Below are 22,917 nucleotides of genomic sequence, written 5' to 3'. Positions count from 1 at the left end.
ACTAATCTAATTGGGGTTTTTTTGTTTTGTTTCTTCATGAAAGGCATCATCTCGTAATACTTCATAAAGGTAATTATTTACTTATGACAGAGAAGCAGTAATAGTTAGTAATGCCTCCCATAAATTTATAGAGAGAACCATGCAGCGCGTAGAGAAAGTGCAAATGTATTACTGATCTGAATGATTTCAAACCGAGCTGAGAAACAGATTTCCAAGAGTGAATAGATTCAACAGGGCTCACTCACCTCTAGGAATGTAAAATAATTTAGCCACAGTTTCAATGGTTGCCCTTCTCTAACAGACTTTTAAGAATCAGGCACATTGCCACGAGATGAAATCTGGAGAGTGTTTACTTTTGCCTTATCAAAAATTGAAAGAAAAAAAAACCCTGAAAAATTGCATTGCTGAATACTGCATGTGGATTTATTTATTATCTATCTATCTATCTATCTATCTATCTATCTATCTATCTATCTATCTATCTATCTATCTATCTATCTATCATCTATCTATCTATCTTTCTATCTATCTATCATCTATCTATCTATCTATCTATCTATCATCTATCTATCTATCTATCTATCTATCTATCTATCTATCTATCTATCATCTATCTATCTATCATCTATCTATCTATCTATCTATCTATCTATCTATCTATCTATCATCTATCTATCTATCTATCTATCTATCTATCTATCTATCTATCTATCTATCTATCTATCTATCATCTATCTATCTATCTATCATCTATCTATCTATCTATCTATCTATCATCTATCTATCTATCTATCTATCTATCTATCTATCTATCTATCTATCTATCTATCTATCATCTATCTATCTATCTATCTATCATCTATCTATCATCTATCTATTTATCTATCTATCATCTATCTATCTATCTATCTATCTATCTATCTATCTATCATCTATCTATCTATCTATCTATCTATATATCTATCTATCTATCATCTATCTATCTATCTATCTATCTATCTATCTATCTATCATCTATCTATCTATCTATCTATCTATCTATCATCTATCTATCTATCTATCATCTATCTATCTATCTATCTATCTATCTATCTATCTATCTATCTATCTATCTATCATCTATCTATCTATCTATCTATCATCTATCTATCTATCATCTGTCTATCTATCTATCTATCTATCTATCTATCTATCTATCTATCTATCTATCTATCTATCTATCTATCTATCATCTATCTATCTATCTATCTATCTATCTATCTATCATCTATCTATCTATCATCTATCTATCTATCTATCTATCTATCTATCTATCTATCATCTATCTATCTATCTATCATCTATCTATCTATCTATCTATCTATCTATCTATCTATCTATCTATCTATCTATCATCTATCTATCTATCTATCTATCTATCTATCTATCTATCATCTATCTATCTATCATCTATCTATCTATCATCTATCTATCTATCTATCTATCTCTATCTATCTATCTATCTATCTATCTATCTATCTATCTATCTATCTATCATCTATCTATCTATCTATCTATCTATCTATCTATCTATCATCTATCTTTCTTTCTTTCATTCATTCATTCATTCATTCATTTATTTATTTATTTATTTATTTATTTATTGGGACAATTACATTGGGGGCATGCATATTTGAAAATTAGCATCATAAAAATGTATGAGTCGAAAGAATGGCAGTTGAACAATTTGAATTTTTTTTTAAAAAAAAGTTTTTCTCTCAAATCTATGCTAAGATTTATAGAGTTCAGGAGAAGGCTTGTTAGGTGACATAGTCGGCATAAGCAGTTATTTTTGTTATCGTTAAAAAGAAATCTGCCTTTAAAAATGTCAGGCTGGAATACTGCCTTGCTAATATGCAGAGTCAATTGGATTGGATATTTACTCCCTAAGTGAACATCCTCACTTAATAATTCAGTAAATACACTTAGGATATCCAAATACAAACATGACCTCTTACAAAACCTACTAAATGACCTACAATAAGCTTACCTAATATATATTATGTTGTACCTGCAATTACTGCAATGACGTGCGGTGGCTGGTGAAGCACTGACACAGTGGTGGGTTTCAAATTTTTTTAGACTTGTGGACTTCAACTCCCAGAATTCCACAGCCAGGCATGCTCAGTTCCGATTTAAAGCCACAGCATTTGTTTTTCTCCTTTGTGAAAAAGTTTCCTTCATTCTTTTTCTTCTCTCTCTCCTTCCTTTCTCCCTCTCTCCCTCCCTCCCCTCTCTCTCAAACAGACACACGCACACAGAGAAGTCTCCACCACTGCAAAGGCAGCCTGCTGTCTGGGTGGGAAATGCCTGAAATGCAATAAAGCCCACCCATCCAATCACCTCCTGCTTGCAGGCTGGGGTGAGAGAAAAGGCAGAGAAGCCGGAGGGGAGCTGATCCCAGCCTTTGATTGCAAGTGGAGCCACGTTGCCTTTTCAAACTTGTAATCAGTGAAGTTGGGCTTATATAGTTTTATCCAGCTCTGTGTGTGTGTATGTGTGTGTGTGTATTTGAAAAGGCAATGTGGCTCTGCCTGCAATCAAACTACACTTGGGGAGGGATCTACACTTGAGGATGAAGTTTGAATTCCTCCCCCTCCCTCTGACCCATATGTACCTTTTCTAGCTGTTTCAGAGAGGATTTCAACTCTGCTCTTGCCTGCCATCATGAAAAGAAAAGGAAATGTAAAAGGAAAAAGGCAAGAGCTGAGGTCAGGCTGGGCTAGTTGCTGCCAGAGTCACCGTGTGGATGACTCTGCTTAACTGTTTAAAAAATTCTCTAAAAAAGCTCCCTCTACAGGAGGAGGCAGGAGAATGATGTGCCTCACCTACATCAGGAATTTTTAGGCTTTTAACCCTTGCTTAACTCTGCTCGAGTGATCATAAAATGCCTAAAGTCAGACTAGATGAAGCACGTTGTTCTCCTGCCTCCTCCTGTAGAGGGCGCTTTTAGAGGCTTTTTTAAACAGTTAAGCAGAGTCATCCACGGTGACTCTGGGAGCAACTAGCTCAGCCTGACCTCAGCTCTTGCCTTTTTCCTTTTACATTTTTTTTCTTTTCATGATGACAGTGGTGAGGCTCTGCCTCCCCTGACTGCACATCCCTGAAGTCTTTATGTTCAGAGACACATTAGACTTTTCAATAAGGAACAAGTGATACTGTGAGACAGATAACCAATGGTGGTTTCTTTCCATCATTCCCTCCTCAGGGTCAACCTTCTCTTTCTCTTTCCTCTGTATTATTTGTTGTTTGCAGGGATCTTCACTTTGATCTGTTCTAGAAAGATAGGGGAGAAGGAAAGAATTTCTGCAGTCCACATTTGATACTATAACGTGTGACAGATGAAAAAAGAGATAGAAAACATACTTTAGCAAAGCAACTTATTATCTACATGCTATATGTAACTATAATACAAGCATTTAAATCATATAGAGAGACCCCTTGGCTAAGAGCCATTCTTTCAGTGAGTAGTCAAAGCTACAATGGTGTGGAACAAGATTTACACCTAGTCCTCAAAACTGCAGCTGTTGTAGAGACCCTATAGTAACGTGATCCAAATTCTGGCTTTTGGTGTGATGGCAATCCAGCAGTCCCAGCTGCCTTTGTTAGGCAAATCTTGTAGGGTCATTAGGCACAACATCATGTGATTGCCAATTGTCGTTACCTATTGTTGACTTATTGGACGCTAGCCGAGAAGGTCACAAATGGCAATCATGTCACCATGGGACACCATAACTCTTGTAATTGTAGGCTGGTTGCCAAATACCAGAACTGTAATCATGTGACTGTGGGAATTCTGCAATGGCCACAACTTTGAGGACCAAGCATAAATCTTCTTGCTCCACACCATTGCAACGTTGTGCAACAGTCATGCTTTGTGATCAAGTCTAATGACAGAGTTGTTGAATCCAATTAACATTGTTCACTGAGGATCAGGGGTGAAATTTTGAAAGGTTCTGGAGAACCGGTAGCGGAAATTTTGAGTATGGGCAAATACCACCTCTGGCTGGCCCCAGAGTAGGGTGGGAATGGAGATTTTGCAGCATCCTTCCCCCAGGAGTGGGAAGGGAATGGAGATTTTGCAGTATGCTTCCCATGCATGCCCACCAAGCCACACCCACAGAACCAGTAGTAAAAAAAATGTATTTCACCACTGCTCTGGATCATCACATTATGATCTGGTTCTACCGAATAGGTGCAAACTGGTAGGAAACCACCTCTGGGCTGCATGCTCCTGAACCAGAATTTTAACATGTAACCACATCAGCTCTCATTCATATACTGTATATAATATTATAATAAGACTGTGTATGACTGACACACAGACACATGCACCAGAGGTGGGTTCCTACCAGTTCGCACCTATTCAGTAGAACCGGTTCGTCAACTCTACCGAACCGGTTAGAAGAGGTTCCACTAGTGGACCCAGAAAGCAGGCCACACCTACAGAATAGCAATAGCAATAGCAGTTAGACTTATATACCACTTCATAGGGCTTTCAGCCCTGTCTAAGCGGTTTACAGAGTCAGCATATTGCCCCCAACAACAATCCGGGTCCTCATTTTACCCACCTCGGAAGGATGGAAGGCTGAGTCAACCCTGAGCCGGTGAGATTTGAACAGCCAAACTGCAGAACTGCAGTCAGCTGAAGTAGCCTGCAGTGCTGCATTTAACCACTGTGCCACCTTGGCACAGAAGAGGTTCCACTAGTGGACCCAGAAAGCAGGCCACACCTACAGTGGTGGGTTTCAATTTTTTGAAACCCACCACTGACATGCACATACATTTACCCACTGATACAAACATTTTCTGCAGAGTGGGCATAATTTATGAAACATAAGGTGTGTAGGTGTATAAGTTGTTTCCTTGGACCAGTGCTCTCAAATCTACATGCTTCTATAAAACCAATCCTAATAGTTTTCCATATTCTGTAGAATATTCTATAGAATATAGAATATTCATCACCACAGAATATTCATTCCCACATCCCCAATCGACTGTCTTTCCCGTAGTCTGACATGAACATCTTATTAACAATTTGTATAAGTGCCTCCTCCAGAATATTATGCCACACTAGACTGTTGACTCCAATTTCATAAATGTGAAAGAAGTGAGCAAATTAAGTAGTATGAACTATGACAGTCCTCTGACATTGACAGTGTAGGATTCTGGCCCACACATGCTGTACAGCATAATGATTACATTACAATCTTGTGATATTATTCAAAATGACTTCAGATAAATGAATGATAAACTAGGGGTTATGCTTCCTTTATTACAGGGCTGATAAGGTAGCTAATCAGTGTCCAAGTATATGTCATTACATAAATTATGAACCAGAGTTTGATGTGAATTCCCCAACGGGGCTGAGCCCGAATGTCATCTTTAGAGGCTGTAAAGGCTGAAACACGGATTCTGAAAACAATAGCTTTTCTTCTGTGGTTTAGCGGTGCTAGGAAATTAAATAGAAATAAGAGATTGCTTTCTTGTTAGACATTTAGCCTCATATTTCAGTTGTAATGAAGCTGACTGTATCAGTGCTTCCTCTACCCCATAATTAAATATTCTAATCTGCTAAATCAGAAAAGAGGCTCCTCAGGTTGCTGCCATGACTTCACCAGATGTTGCTTTGTTACCACAACCGTCCCAGTAAGATGAGGCAACAAAGATCTGTTAGAAAGAAAAATTCTGGTGTGGTGAATCAACTTGCTTGTATGTGCATATGTGTAAGTCTATTGGGGGAGGGAGGGAGGGAGGGGAAAGAGAGACAGACAGAGAGAGATATTATATACAGTAGCAGTGATGGTAAATGTTTTTCTGCTTGGCAGTGATGGCGTGCACATCAGAGGTGGGATCCTACCAGTTCGCACCTATTCGGTAGAACCGGTTCGTCAAATCTACCGAACCGCTTAGAAGAGGTTCCACCAGTGGACCCGGAAAGCAGGCCACCCCTACAGAAGAGGTTCCAAAATGTTTTGAAACCCACCACTGGTCCTTGGATATGATTATTCTGCACTATCATGCTCCTATTTATAAAACTCAGTGCCTCTGAGTTTAGTGCTATTGCTATTGCTATCTTCTCCAGTGAGTCCTTCCTTCTCATTTGGTGGCCAAAGTATTTGAGTTTCATCTTCAGGATCTGGCCTTCTAAAGAGCAGTCAGGATTGATCTCCTCTAGGACTGACTGGTTTGATCACCTTGCAGTCCAAGGATGTCTGAACTACATTTGGTAAAATGTAGTATCATATGTTTCTTAGACAGGTTTTCTTTTCTGGCTCAGAATTATACATACTGTACAACCATACATATAAACACCTCTGGCTGCTTTGCATCCTGCATTATGGTATGCTAAATATGCAGTAGGTATACTCGGTGACTAAGCTGCTTATCAAAATGTGTCCAATTTGAATCTAGTAATACACAAAGGACATATTCACATTTATCATTTAAACTGCTCCTGTCCTGTGTTCATCCAAGCTTGTCTCAAAGCTAGTTTAAGTAAATCCTGCCTGGACTTAGAGACTTTGGCCAGAGCGTGCAACATTTTCATACCAGATTATACACTGCGACTGAGCAATTAGCAACCCCCTTATTGCTGTGCCTTCCAACGTTTCTGTCCAAGGAAGCCAATTGCTAATTACTTTCCTTCCTGGAGTGAGTTTTCTTCAACTTTACACAAACACATGCAAACTTTATTTTTATAAGACTATGCACACTGACCCATCATTCTGGATGATTACAAAGGAATATAGTAAGCGATATGAGGACTTGACTGGGTACTTGAGAGACCGCCTGCTGCCAATTACCTCCCATAGACCGTCAGATCGCACAGGGTCGGCCTCCTCCGGGTTCCATCCACCAGCCAATGCCACCTGGCTACCACCCGGGGGAGGGCCTTCTCTGTGGCAGCTCCGGCCCTTTGGAATGAACTCCCCGCGGAGTTCCGGACCCTCACCTCTCTCCAGGCCTTCCGAAAAGCCGTCAAAACCTGGCTGTGCCGGCAGGCCTGGGGTTGATGAGTTCCCTTTCCCTCTCGACTGGTATGGCTGTATGACTTTTGTGTATTTTAATTACGTGTATTGTGTTTGTGTCCCCTTTTTCCCCTTCGGAGTTGTTCGCCGCCCTGAGTCCCTCCCGGAGAAGGGTGGCATACAAATAAACTAAATCTGAATCTGAATCTGAATCTGACTTATCAGAAGAGCTGTATGGTTTTAAGCAAATGCTATTGGTCTGTTTGCTTTATGAAAGCATTAATTTGAATCTGATTTTCTCCCCCTGTATTCCTATAAGGAATACCACTGGATATTCGTGTCTTGAGTTTTTTCTTTTTTGTAGACCTGACAGTCAGAAATAAAAAAAAAATCATTCTTACCACCTGTCATAGTAAGACAATAAATGCAGGTTCCCTACTGCGTTATTTTCACGGGCAACTTTGCTGTTTGCTGCATTTAAAAGTTGCGATGTACTCATCTAATCTTTAATTTGTCGTTTTTAGTTTCTGTCAGCTGGGGATGCCAAAACACAAAAGACCACTGGGAAAATATATAGGGTGGAAAATTTGGCTTGGAAAGAGTTTAGTTTAGCATCTAAGTTGATATAACTATATGACCTTGTTTATTCAGCCGGTTTTCTAAATGCAGTTGGATTCAGACAGGATTTGTTTTTATTTAATAGTAATATTATTAAACATTACAATTAAAAAGATAAAAACTAATACAAATTTAAAAAGAATGAAAAGGAAAAATTCAAAGTGCAAAAAAGAAAACAAAAGAAAAAAGAATATAATAAAGAAAAAGAAAATACATATATAAAGAAATTACATCACAACAAGTATAACATTTTAGTAACATCACTTCTCTTAAAATGCAAAAAATAATCACCTCTTCCCACTTTTCATCTCTTACTTATATATCCTTAAAGCCTTATCATTCAGTCACGATCAGCAAAAATCCATTAAGGGTTATCAGAGATAGCAAGATATGCAGTTTAATCAAATAAACCAACTTTATATTCCTTTTACTTTTAACAATCTTTTTCCTTTGTTCCCTTTTCATAAAATTCTCTGAAGCTTTAACAAGTATATTTCTTAAATCCAATATAGGAATCCAGGACACTCTTTTAACTTGTCATTTGCATATCTATTTTAATTATTAAGACATTAACTGAAATTATTGGTATATTTAATGTAACATCCTTTTCCATACCATTTTTGTAGCCTGTCTTTTTAAAATCCATTTTCAGATCTGCCACAGTCTTGTCCATTGTAACTTGTTCCTCTTTCATAATATCTTTTAAACACAGTCTATCTATAAAGGCAGACACTCTTAAAGTTAACTTTTGGTTCCATTGTTCACAAATATCCTTCAATGCATCCAATGTTAAAGTATTTTGCTCCATTCTGTATTAGTAAGTCAGATTTAAATATTCTTCTCCTTTAATTGCAATCTTTAGTTCCTTCTTGTTCCCTGTAATGTCCAACCTTCAAAGTTCCATCCTATCATGTTGGTTCTTTTAAGAAGATTTTTAAAGCACTCAAAACAAAAGAATTTTCCCACAGGAAGGATTCTTATAATTAATTCAAAACTCTTATTACCCCTTTCTGTATTAAGAGTTTGACTGTGAAATGACCATATTCTGACTGGTGTAGACATCTATTCATGTAGCTTTTTAATTATATGTAAGAATCTCAAGGAAGCTTCCACTACAACTAGCCTCTTGGTCTATAGTCATATGTTGGGGGGGGAGGGGGAAGCAACATTGATGATGCCAGTATATTTTTACACCCATGTTCTGAGGTGTCCCAACTAATTATTGATTTAAAGATGCTAGAGATGCTTGGAGACCAGGTCTGGCTTGATTTGGGAAGAATCCTGATGGTTTAAATTCAAAAGCTATCTATTTACATAAAGAGTACAATGGAGGAAGCCAAATGATGGGATTCAATATCTCAGTTTTCTAGATCTGGGAATAAATGAAAGATATCCTTTACTGTCTAAACTCATAATTGTTGGAGGGAAAGACAGACTACGATACAAAATGCGACTAATTCAATACTAACTGAATACTATGTCTACCTGCCTTTGCCTGACTCTTGAGTAAATCCAGAGAGTACGCAGATCTCATATTAGCACCTTTGAGTAGTATTTCTCCATTTCCAGTAACTATTGACAGTATTAGTATCTCTCCATGAAATTGATTATACATGTTTATTCTTTCCATTGTTCTTTAAAAAATACATTTGAACAGCTATCAGGCCCAATAATATGGATATTCAATAAGAAACTTCGTGAACTTTAGTGAATTTTGAATTCAGTGGATAGATGGATGGATGGATGAAAATAAATAAAGAAAGAAAGAAAGAAAGAAAGAAGAAAGAAAGAAAGAAAGAAAGAAAGAAAGAAAGAAAGAAAGAAAGAAGGGTGGGTGGATGGATGGATGGATGGATGGATGGATGGATGGATGGATGGATGGGTGGGTGGGTGGGTGGGTAGGTGGGTGGGCAGGCAGGCAGGGCGACTGACTGATATAAATGATGACTAATCAATCCACTGCAGGATAAAAGCCTTTTCAGTGAAGATTATAGGATGCAATCTGACATGTTAATCCAGTGGAGTTTGATTGACAACTATTTTTCATAATCCCAGTTGACGGCTATGATAGAGTTAATGGTTCAAAGTCCTAGCCATCTTCCATGACTGAGGAAGATCTAGAACCTGGAACTCCCTCCTCCTAATCCAGTACCTTAACCACTACACCACATTGTCTTTCCTTCATATACATAGCAATAGCAGATAGACTTATATACCGCTTCATAGGGCTTTCAGCCCTCTCTAAGCGGTTTACAGAGTCAGCACATCGCCCCCACAGTCTGGGTCCTCATTTCACCCACCTCGGAAGGATGGAAGGCTGAGTCAACCTTGAGCCGGTGAGATTTGAACCACCGAACTGCAGCTAGCAGTCAGCTGAAGTGGCCTGCAGTGCTGCACCCTAACCACGGCTCTTTAAAAAACAACAACCATAGTGGGCATAGTATATATGAATGATAAGCCGTGGTATATGTGTGTGGATCTGTATTATTTATTATTTCACATCGGCGTTCTTAAAAGAATTGTTTTGAGACACCATGGTAGATTTTCAGTGTTAGATTCCAGTGTGTACATTTGCTAACAACTACAAAAACCCTTATTTCTATCTGCACCGGTGACAAATCTGCCAGAAAGTGACTGGTTGATATGCCTTTTTATTACTGGCGCTGCCTTGTTTTTCCCCCCTAGTCAAAATAAAAGAAAATCACAGGATCCTTAAAATAACAGCTGACAGCAGGTAGTTACTGAGAAATGCATGTCCTTGCCTCTTAACTTTGTAGCATCCATCCAGATGGCAGATTACAGACTGGGATCCGCGGGTTGTGACAAATACATGGGTAATAGCATTCAGCTCGCCTAACTGTAAAAGTGAATTCACTACTCTGCTTTGATTGTAGACTTGACATATCAGATGAGAAGACTCCGTGGAAGAACCTGCCAGAGTAACAGCACAAATAAATGCCAGACACAAGCGCCGCTTGATGTAGAATTACAAACATTGTACCTATCATCAATTCAAATTTAGCTCGGTATGTAAAGTCGCGAGTTGTTGTTACATCACATGAACAGCCGGCTTGGAAGGCTGTTACTTGTTTACAGAAATACAAAAGAGGCTTAAGCAGCCCAGCTCCCTTGGGGTTTCCTCAAGCAGAGTAACTCCAGCCATTGTTTTGCTAGGGAAAATAGGAAAGAAATCACAGTATAAACACAATGCTCGGTACATAGACTGAATATGATTTAACGTGCTCATCTATAGGCACTCCCAATTCATGGAATTGTTCGTTTTGATTTTGCAAGAGTAGACGCTTCGAACTTTGTACTTTGGAAGTATCAAATGAGATTTGGAAAAGGTGTAGAGGGAATATATTTTAAACCTGTTTCAGTTAAACCTTTCAATAATGGCATATATATATATATATATATATATATATATATATATATATATATATATATATATATATATATATATATATATATATATATATATATATATATATATATATATATATATATAAAATAAATAAATAAATAAAATTTATCAGCACAAATATAACAAATGTAACAAAAAGGCAACAGTAAAAAATATTGGGTTTCTGTCTGGATGGTCTCTTGTGACGAGCTGAAGGACAGAGAATGGAAGTAGTGATATTCCTCCCATATTTGGGCATACCAGGGGTTGTGACTTTAAATATATACCTCTCACCCTGGCCTGGCTGATAAGGAGTCGAGCCCTGTAGCTTAATGGTTAACACATCTGCCTAAGAGGCAATAGAGCACAGGTTCGATTCCCAGCAAGGGTATGGCTAGCTGATGAGAGTTAAATAGCTTGAAATAGATCTATATTAGTCTCCCTTTATTTATTTATCAACACAAATATAACATATATATATATATATATATATATATATATATATATATATGTGTGTGTGTGTGTGTGTGTGTGTGTGTGTGTGTGTGTGTGTGTGTGTGTGTGTGTGTGTGTGTGTGTGTGTGTGTGTGTGTTTTTTTTATTTGTGCTGATAAATAAATAAAGGAAGACTAGTATAGATCTATTTCAAGCTATTTAGCTCTCATCAGCTAGCCATATCCTTACTGGGATTCGAACCTGTGGCTAGCTGATGAGAGCTAAATAGCTTGAAATAGATCTATACTAGTCTTCCTTTATTTATTTATCAGCACAAATAAAAAAACACAAATATAACAAAAGGCAACAGTAAAAATATTGGGTTTCTGTCTGGATGGACTCTTGTGACGAGCCTAATGACAGAGAATGGAAGTGTGACCTTCCTCCCACACTTGGGCATACCAGGGGTTGTGACTTTAAGTATATATATATATATATATATATATATATATATATATATATATATATATATATATATATATATATATATATATATATATATATATATATATATATATATATATATATATATATATATATATATATTATATATTATATATATATATATATATATATATATATATATATATATATATATATATATATATATATATATATATATATATATATATTGCTTATAGCAAAAAAATTTGATTATTTCATGGACGCCAAAATAAATATGGACCTGTTTAATTTGCAAACAGAATGAAATACTTTAATCTTGGAGGAGGAGGAGGAGGAGGAGGAGGAGGAGGAGGAGGAGGAGGAGGAGGAGGAGGAGAATGAAGAATGCGTTGAAGCTAGTAGGTCATGAAAGCTTATTAAATATCAAAAAGACCAAAGTGGCTTATAAGAAAGACCAAATAAAGAATAGAAATCAAACATGGCAATGCAAAGCACAACATGGGCAACACATTTCTAAAATAAAAAATAGCCTGAAAGCAGATAACAAGACCTAGCAGTGGATAAGAACAAGAAATTTGAAGAAAAATAATTCTGGCTTGCACAAGACTAAACATTAAAAACAAATGCATTATTCTGACGTTGGCTTCCCCAAAAAGCAGGAAGCAGAGTCCTGGTGCTAACAAAACCCATCTTATTAAACAAATGTGAATTCCTCTCATTCAGCAAGGCCTGGCAAACAGTCTTTCAAAGGAGTATTTATGACCACAGACCTTATCTGTCTTGGAAAGCTGCCATGTAAATATTTTCCAAATGAGATGCTATATAAGGGAAAGACTGGGCACAGAGTCTCTGAGATTCACGGACAGATTTCACACTCCTGAAATGAATCTAATGATCAAACAAATGAATTGTTCCCTGCAAAAGCCCACTCCCCTTTCGCTTCTCTTTTATTTCCTATGGGAGGGACCAATCACCTTCCACCTGTAACTTTACTCCCAAGTCCACCCTGGTTTCTGAGCTGTTGTTTTCTTCTGGAAGCTCTGCACATGTACACACTGGGAACAGGCTCCAGCTGTTCCTCTGCCTCACTGCTGTCTAGCTTAGTAGGCACCTGATCACTGCCAGACGGCCTTGGCCCCGTCCCTACCTTCGACACAGAGCCCTCATCCGAGCCTTCCCCAGCCTCCAGGACTGGCCCATGCTCCTCCCCAACCTCCTCACTGTCCAACTTTGCTGCAAGCTTCACTTGCTGCTAGCGGGTCACAACCGTAACCTGACAAATGCGCGTACGACAAAAGCGTACCAACGAAACCGTGGCAAGAAAACAGCAATGTCATCAACGCGCCCACAACAACGCGCCGAGAACAGCGCACCGACAGAAGCGCGATTTAAGTTGGAGAAGAAATGGAGGTAGTGACAGATTTTATTTTCCTGGGCTCCAAGATCATCCCAGATGGGGACTGCAGCCAACAAATTAAAATTCGCTTGCTCCTGGGGAGGAAAGCTACGGCAAATCTAGACAGCATACTAAAAAGCAGAGACATCACCCTGCCAACAAAAGTGTGTATAGTCAAGGCTGTGGTTTTCCCAGTTGCAATGTACGGCTGTGAAAGTTGGTCCATAAGAAAGGCTGAGCGCCAAAGAATTGAGGGCTTTGAACTATGGTGCTGGAGAAGACTCCTGCATTGAGTCCCTTGGACTGCAAGGCCATCGAACCAGTCAGTCCTAGAGGAGATCAACCCTGACTGCTCTTTAGAAGATCCTGAAGATGAAACTCAAATACTTTGGCCACCTAATGAGAAGGAAGGACTCACTGGAGAAGAGCCTAATGTTGGGAAAGATTGCGGGCAAAAGAAGAAGGGGACGACAGAGAAGGAGGTGGCTAGATGGAGTCACTGAAGCCGTAGGCGTGAGCTTAAATGGACTCCAGAGGATGGTAGAAGGAAGGAAGGCCTGGAGTAACATTGTCCATAGGGTTGCGATGGGTCAGACGCAACTTTGCAACCAACAACAACAAATAGCAATAGGCTGAAAAGTAATGTTGGCAGTCATGGTGCAACTTTTAGCTGAAAGTAAGTCAAACACATTTTAGAAGGAGGCCTTTCTAAACATGACTTATAATGGCAAAGAAACATGCCAAGTCTATTATTCTAAAAATCTGAAGGAGATTATCTCTGAGATGTATGCCTTATGGAAATAAAAATAATTCCCATATACAGTATATCTATATGCAGTACAGTATAACTATCACTATCTGCAGTACAGTATAACTATCACTATCATTTTAGAATTTATATCCTCAATATACAGATTTTGTCCAAGCATATGAATCTCTAAGAAACATGTGGGCTATGGTTTATGTGTTGTTGTTGTTTTGCAACGAAGAGCCATACTAGACAAAGCCCTGTATGAAATAATTGGGATACCTTCTCTCAGCTATTAACCTCTCTACAAAAAGTTTTCCTGATCCTAAAAAGTATTCTCTCTATCATCTTCTCCCTGGCAAATACTTCCAGATGTTTAAATCATTATCTATAGATCTGATCAGTGGTGGGTTTCAAAAATTGTTCGAACCTACTCTGTGGGTGTGGCCTCCTTTGTGGGAGTGGCTTACCACTCATATGACTGGATGGGAGTGGCTTGCCGCCCATGTGACCGGATATGAAGATGCCGACGACACTTGTCAGGACCACCTTAAATACCTCACACACAGCACTGGCATGCATAAGAATAGGATGTCAACTTGTTTTTTAAAAGGCATCTTTGGTTTGCGTTAAAACAACTTCAACACACGCAATGTTCTGATTGCCCCACAAACGCAGGAGTCATCCTTACCTTTCACAGAGGCACTGAGTTTTATAAATAGGAGCATGATAGTGTAGAATAATCGTATCCAAGGACCAGTGGTGGGTTTCAAATTTTTTTGGCACCTCTTCTGTAGGTGTGGCCTGCTTTCCGGGTCCACTGGTGGAACCTCTTCTAACCGGTTTGGTAGATTTGATGAACCGGTTCTACCGAATAGGTGCGAACTGGTAGGAACCCACCTCTGGATCTGATCGTTTCAAAACTGCTATAAAGTATAAATCAGCTTTACTTTCCATTGTGAGGAAACAAATTGAGTCCCCGGTTCATCAAAAATAAAAAAAAACTTGTTGAGATGCGCACATTGAATAAATAAATAAGTAAATGAAGAGAAAGAGTTATGCAAAGTCATATAATTAAGAGTGTGCTTCTATGTACTACTAATGTTTAAATACTACAAATGCTATGTATGCTATTGAATCTATAGATTTAAAACATACCTGTCAGGCACAAAGTATCAGGACCATACGTTAAGTTGCAGTTCAGAAAGATTCATTGTTCAAGCCTACGCCCAAGAATCTAGTCAACTTAAGTTCAGATCTGAATTTGCACCATAAGGGTTAACAGAATTCAAGGAGGGCTGAACCTTGACAATGTAAAGCCTCTAAGCTGATAACACATTTAACTCCTCTCCTCCAGTTCAGGTTGCTCTTATCCTATGTCCCTCTACAATATCCATTGAGGTTACGTTTAGTTTAAGAAAGGTTTATTTACTCTGCACATAGCAGAATCCTTCAATTATTTATTGAATAAGTTCTAATTAAGCTTTTAGATATAGCCTCCAAAACAGACTTACCGGTATCTATTCAAATATACTTTGGATTGCAATTTCAGGAAGAATGTAAACTATTTGCCTTGGAAATGAAAGGGAGAGTTTTAATTCATTTTAAGGTAGGAAAATTGCACTTTTAATCAATACATCATAGTATAATGTAAGGCTGGGCTTTGCTAGATACAGCGAGCTTTTACACCCAACCATTGTCTGAATTGATGATTATCTAAAGGATTTCTTTATCTCTTAATCTTTACATAAAGTTCAGAGCAACAGCTATTTAAATTATTTAAAATGCAAGAGATGGCAGTATATGTAGAAGCAAATTAAACATATTAGCAGGACATGAGTAAATGATCTGGATAACTCTATGAGACTCCATTGCAGGTGGCAATATCCTGTCCTTAAATTACATTTCAGCTAGTGAACATAATAAATCCTCTTGTGTTATATTTTGCTAGTAGCAACGTATATTCACATTATTCTATTTGACCTCATTACTGCTAATCATTATCACATTTTTAATAGCTGCCACAGTGAGTGAAACGGTTAATGCAGTATTTCTTGCCGAAGAGAGCCTGTCAGGTTATTGATGACAAATTAAAATTAATAAAAAAAAGATATGTGTGGAATCTGAGGTTATGGAATAACTTTGAGCGTCCAGATGATTGGGAAAGTCTCTGGGGTCCTCTGGGAAGAATAATGTTTTTGGTGTACGTGTATTGTCTTGAAAGCAATGCTAAAACTGCCAAATCTCTGCTTTTGCCTGGAAGACTTCGTGAAACAAGAGCCGTATTCTTTTGGCCCTCATCACATGTAATTTATTCCTCGGAGAGATATTTCCCCGCACTGTACACCTTAGCTCGGCGGCCGTAATAATACAATGTTTCTACGGTTCTACAGTTTTATTTACCTCGGTAAGGACCTTTACAAGAGCAATCTCAGCCAAACATTGTAGGAGTGCAGATAATATAACAAATAACTAAAAGTTCAATACAGCATTTCCTCGCACGTACACTGGCTCTGCCGTTCAGTACATTTGCCCTGATACTATTTACTTTGGTCTTTTTCCCTTTTTGCAATTTCGTTCCCCAATCGCTATTTACTAAGGGCATCTGGAAAATGGGCTGCCTCCGTTTCTTCCCAATGTCTGAATCGCACAAGATATAATCCCGTAACGTGTTTTTATTTGCATGTCTTCTGCATGTTTTTGTGCCTTTCAAAGATCAGGGTTTATTAAAGATAGAAGGGATCTGGAGAGAGAGAGAGAGAGAGAGAGAGAAAGTCATTCTTCACCTGGGATTGTGTTTCAAGGCCATCCCATGTTCCTAGAATTAATTGAACATAGTGCTGTTAGTTCAGTCCTTAGCAGATAGTTGGCCACATCATGGAATCGCCAGATACAATTTCGACTATGCCCAGGAGGCACACCAGTGAGACTGGAAAGACAAAGTGGTCCTTTGAGGTCAACACGGGGTCATTTGTGGGTCAGAGAAATTTCAACACTCTGCCTTTCCCAATGAAATGGGAGAGAAAAACCAATTACTTGTATGCACACAGAATTCTTTGATACAAATAAGAAAAGAAAGTGATTTCACTAATTTTTCAAGTGGCAATAAGATGAATTTAACTGGGCAGATAAGTTAAGCAACAATCTCTTGATTCATTCCTGAAGTTATTAGAGGCAAATCCAGATTGAATCAGAGGTCTTTTTCTTGTTCCTGGTATTATTATGCTTCACAACGCTAATGCTGCAACCTTGGATGGAAAAAAAAACCAGTTAGGTAATTGTACTTGAATAAATATTCCAGGAAGCTTTACTACTCACATTTAAATTAAAGCTTAAGTGTCACATTGTCATAAATGTAGACATTTAGTTTATCTTTGTCCAAATGCTTAAAGCAATATTCATTCTGCAGGGTTTTTTTAAAACTTGATTCCTGCATTATATTAACAGTACCAATGAGAAGCTGTAACACCACTGGAGTTTACAACTACTAGTTAAAATATAAATATTATCTATGACATTTTCTCTGTAGCAGTGTTTCTCAACCTTGGCAACTTTAAAATATGTGGACTTCAATTCCCAATACTGGGACCTGAAGACCACATGTTTTAAAGTTGCCAAGGTTGAGAAAACATGGTTTGCCATGATCTATTTATAGGATAATTTTGGATTTCCCGGTGTATGTAGCCTACAGTCCAGGCATTCCCAAGTAGTTTCCTATCCAAGTCTGAGCAGATGTGACCTTGCTTAGCTTCCAAATGCAGGCAAGATTAGCTAACCTTATTTCAAATTATTTAAATGGCAGCTTCATGCGAAAGGCCATAAGAAACGCGTGAAATTGATATGCCTAACAAATGGCTCTAGCATCATTAAAATAAAAATAAAATGTGGAAAATTAGGAATTAATTCATCTAAGCATTTTTCTCAGTCACCCTTTATTTTCCCATGGTACTCATACAAATGATTGAAACACACACATCTAGCAAACTTATTTTTACCATTTTATTTTTAAAAAAATGAGTATACCATGCACATCGTAGGTAAAGCACTAAGATTAAATTTTACATTAAGATCACATTGCAACATGATATGCAAATGTTCCTATGCAAATACAAACCTCTGGAAGATAAATGTGTTACATCTTTAACCAGTTAACTATGACTGTGAAGTATGGCGTGAGGAGTACAGTGGTTTCATTTCTATATCTTTCTTGTAAATAATGCATAAAGTATGTAGATGTTGTCAAAATATGATTAAGCTATTAGCTTTATAGTTTTCATAGTTAAGAATGTGTTCGGCATGCAGCTTCTAATAACTCATTTCTAAATGCGGAGACCATTATGAAATATTTCTTGTTCATGTCAACGCTATCATGTGGCATAATGATTTTGCTTAAAACCAAGTTAAATGAGGAGTAAAATTAAACAATATTGCATGAATTGTGTTTGACTAATTTTGTGTCACATTATATTAGCCAAGCCTTCAGAATACGTGTTAATGACAAATAGGGTAAGCCCCAACATACTTTTTACAACTGTAAAAGCACCCTTAAGTCATTAACTTTTAAAGGTTCATTTTGTTCACTGTTTTTTTTTTGTGTGTGTATGTAGCCAGTGGCTTTTTAGTTATTATGTTGGTCTGTAATACCAAATGCGAGATATATATACTGTATGTCTGCACTGCCAGCATTTGGTACATATTTCTGAGTGATATAGCAATACCTAATAATGGATGAGCTTTGCGGATTTGAAGTAAACATGACTAAGCTTGAATTTTTAATATGGAAATACCATTTACATATACAGCATCTTGGGGAAAGGGGAGCTTGAATAAGCTTTAAGTCAGTGGTTCCCAAACTTGGCAACTTTAAGACTTGTGGACTTCAACTCCCAGAATTCTCCAGCCAGCAGAGCTGGCTGGAGAATTCTGGGAGTTGAAGTCCACAAGTCTTAAAGTTGCCAAGTTTGGGAACCACTGCTTTAAGTCAACAGTAAAGGTTTGATATGTCAGGTGTCAGTTATGCCCAATTAAGGCAATTCAAGGCTAGAAACAAATTGTGGTATGCGACTTGCCCTCTAGATTAATGACTAGGAAAAGGGAGTTGAATTAAACCCATTGCATTCAACAGCTGTGCCTTCATGTGTAGTGATCCATGCTGGGTCCTAGCCACAGGATATCATTTAACACAGGAGTTGACTGACTTCAGCCTTTATGCTTTATTTTTCAGAATCAGGATTCCTGATCTCACCGGTGGATTTTTAATTTACAAAAGGATGAGGCTTTAATCTCTTCAATTATCTGGAGCACTTTGTTTAATTACTTAAGGAGGACTTTGCTGAGTCAAGAAGTCCAATGCCTCTAGTTGTCATTTGCCAATATTCAAGTCATATGCAAGCACTGTGTAATGGCTTCAAATTAACCAGTCAATCTGGTTAAAATATATTTTTTTAAAAAGCATTTCAGGACCCTTGCTGGATTAAATAATGGCAAATTAGGTTCAACAGCTAACTTGCAACTATAGCTATTCAACAATTTCTAGGAAGAATATTATAGCAGTGAAGGACAGCAACGAACTGTTGCTAGTGATAGTGGGTGAGTGAACTGACCTGCCAACTCAAACATGTGCACCAGAAGAAAAGATAGCTAGAATTTCTGAGGGTTAAACAAACCATCACTTGGGCTAATTTTTCTGCATGTTTTCTGTTAATGTTACTACAATATTCACTTAATTGCTTGTTTCGCTTATTAGTATCTATTAGATTTATTTGTGAGGACTAATCACCTACAGGAGGGGTTTGATCTAGAAAGCAAGATACAAATATTTAAAATAAATAGATTCATAATTGTTTCTTAATTTAATAGCAATATAGCAATAGCAGTTAGACTTATATACCGCTTCATAGGGCTTTCAGCCCTCTCTAAGTGGTTTACAGAGTCAGCATATTGCCCCCAACAACAATCCGGGTCCTCATTTTACCCACCTCGGAAGGATGGAAGGCTGAGTCAACCCTGAGCCGGTGAGATTTGAACCGCTGAACTGCAGAACTGCAGTCAGCTGAAGTAGCCTGCAGTGCTGCATTTAACCACTGCGCCACCTCGGCTCTGTATTCAACAGTTTCTAGGAAGAACATTATTTAAGGAAGGAGGGGAAGAGCGAATGATACACAGTATCAATAGTTTAAGAAATTGCACTTAATTCAAAAAATAGGTGCTTGTTACTACCTATTTATTGATTTGAGAACATGACCTTCATTTTTTCATTCATAGTTCCATGTGAATAATTCTATTAGAGATTCCTTTATCGTGTTTCCTTTAAAAATAGCATTCTTCCCAAAGATGCAGGATACAAGAAGTGGCCTAATGGATTTATATATTTCCAGATATCCCATGGCCCTTCCATAGAATGACCTCTAAAATATATAATAATGGGGTCAATCTTGATTATTCATATTGTGGTTCAGATGTGTCAATAGACACATAGACCAGATAGATAGATACATCAATAGATACGTAGACCAGATCATGAAATCAATTTCACAAGATGTTTATAATTACCTTTATTAAGATTGGCTATAATAAGATAATCTTGCAAGTCTGATTTTGCTTTATCCCTTCCCTCCTGCATCTTATAGTTCACTGAATTGCAAAACTCTCTGTCTGAGCCACTTCCAAACTTTAAACACACTTCAGTGTTGTCAATGAGTGTAATTATCTCCGTTGGGTCATCTCCCTACAAGAACCTTGAAAAATATTGCTGTTGCTGCTATTCATACCAACACACAGCATTAGAATCTGTGTTCTAAAGCATTAGAAACGGAGCATTAGAAAACAGGACAATTTTTGGCCCATGGTGAATATAATATAATTTTATACTATATTCACCGTAGCCCAAAAACCATCCTTGCATTTTCTCAAAAGGTTTCCTCCGAAGAAGATGCCTGTTTTTCTACGTTATGTTCAGGGTGCTTGAGAATTTAATTTAAATCCTTTGGGGAGGGTCTTTCTTTATTGTTGGAATGCAAGAAAGTGATATTGTTAACATGGTTGTTTCAGACATTAGACGTGTTCATTTCATCATTTGCAAAGGCCTTTATTTGATGGTAAACAGTGTTTATTTCTTGATCTTGGAATTAACCCAACTATTTTCAGTGATACAAAAAATGTTTTCTTGCAATGGTTTGGAGTGCTTTGTCTGGGAAAAACCAAGATTGCTTTAGTTCAGTTCAGTTCAGTTTATTGTATTTGTATGCTGCCCTTTTCCCCCGAAGGGGGACTCAGGGCGGCTCACAACTCGAACCGGGGAAGGGGGATACAAACAAAAATTTTAAAAAACAAACATAACAATATATAATTTAAAACTCACAACAGTCATACCATTTGAGACGGGGGCAACAGCTCTTTAGCCCCAGGCCTGTCGGAACAGCCAGGTTTTGAGGGCTTTGCGGAAGGCCTGGAGGGTGGTGAGGGTTCGAATCTCCATGGGGAGTTCGTTCCAGAGGGTCAGAGCAGCCACAGAGAAGGCTCTCCTCCGAGTGGTCACCAGTCGACACTGGCCGGCTGATGGAATTCGGAGGAGGCCTAATCTGTGGGATCTAATCGGTCTAGTGGAGGTGATTGGCAGCAGGCGGTCTCTCAAGTTAGAAGTTCATTTAAGTAACGACAAACTTTCTTGAAAGTTAACATGGTTATTGATCTGTTGAAGTATGTGCATCATATTGATGCTGTTTTCTGGTTCATCTGAATGGATAGTAGGGTCCCCGATCTGGCTTGAATCCTACGTAAATTAATTGGGCAACCTATGACATTTCTCAGAATTTTTTTATTAGACTTTGTGTAACTGTGGCAGGTTGATTCATATGTAGATTCTTTTTCAATGGTGAAGTCACTGCAGAAGCCTTATCAGTTTTGCTGAAATGTAGCCTCCTGCCACCATGTGATTGCTATCAAGTAAAGAAAACGTCTCTTGCCTCAACCAAGTGCCAATTTCATGTACTGCTATTAGAGTTTCTGGTGTTGGGCCGTGAAAATGCTATCATCTAATTTGTGAAATATTTTGCCAGATCTCAAGGTATGCTTGTTTAGAAATCAAAGATCGAATCCCATTGGTCCAATTAAAAGAACTTTTTTGGGGATGAGGAAGGGAGAAATGCTTTGCTGGGTATTCATCATCCTAACAGAAAAAAAACCCTATGCTGTTTTTAATGGCGAAGCTGTATCATATATCCATTATTATACATGGGGACAAAACCCGCTTTTGTCCCTCTTATTATGAAGAGTCAATAGAATTACCCTCTCCGCGCAGCCTTCTTATTGAGCTGAAGCTGTGTTCATATACTCTTAAGACTGATCTCTTTGTGAAACCTCACAAATAATGTCTGTATATTCTAGCCAATTATGCAGCTCTGTTTATTTAAGAAGTTCATTTAGACTCTCTTGATGTAGAAGTGGATTTGCAAAGATGAAGGTGAAGCATATTAAGCAGAGAATTAATACTCTGTCTTCCTTGAAGAAGACATCATTACATATTTAGAACACAGTGCGCGAAATAGCTTTTCAGACCGGGAAATTTACAGGAACGGAAATTGCAAGACGTGTGGAGGACACCAGAATGGGGCAAGTAGATGTATAATAAGAATCAAAGTTTGACCATAGTGACTTAAATCTATATGTATTACAGTCGTGACACTTTCCCATTGACTCAACAAAGTAGGAAGAATATTTCGGTTTAGATCACACTGAGTTTAGACCATTGAGCTGAGTTGTGTTGCTCTAATTTGGAATATTTTTATTTCATCCATGGCTGCAAATTGTAACAGCACCAAGGCAACATCAGCAGAATAAT

This window comes from Thamnophis sirtalis, unplaced genomic scaffold (genome assembly GCF_051295495.1).
Source record: "Thamnophis sirtalis isolate CommonGarterSnake01/CBP01778 unplaced genomic scaffold, rThaSir2_p1.2 scaffold_11, whole genome shotgun sequence".
NCBI lineage: Eukaryota > Metazoa > Chordata > Lepidosauria > Squamata > Natricidae > Thamnophis > Thamnophis sirtalis.
The sequence above is the reverse complement of the archived record's forward strand: the minus strand, read 5'-3'. Positions refer to the sequence as shown.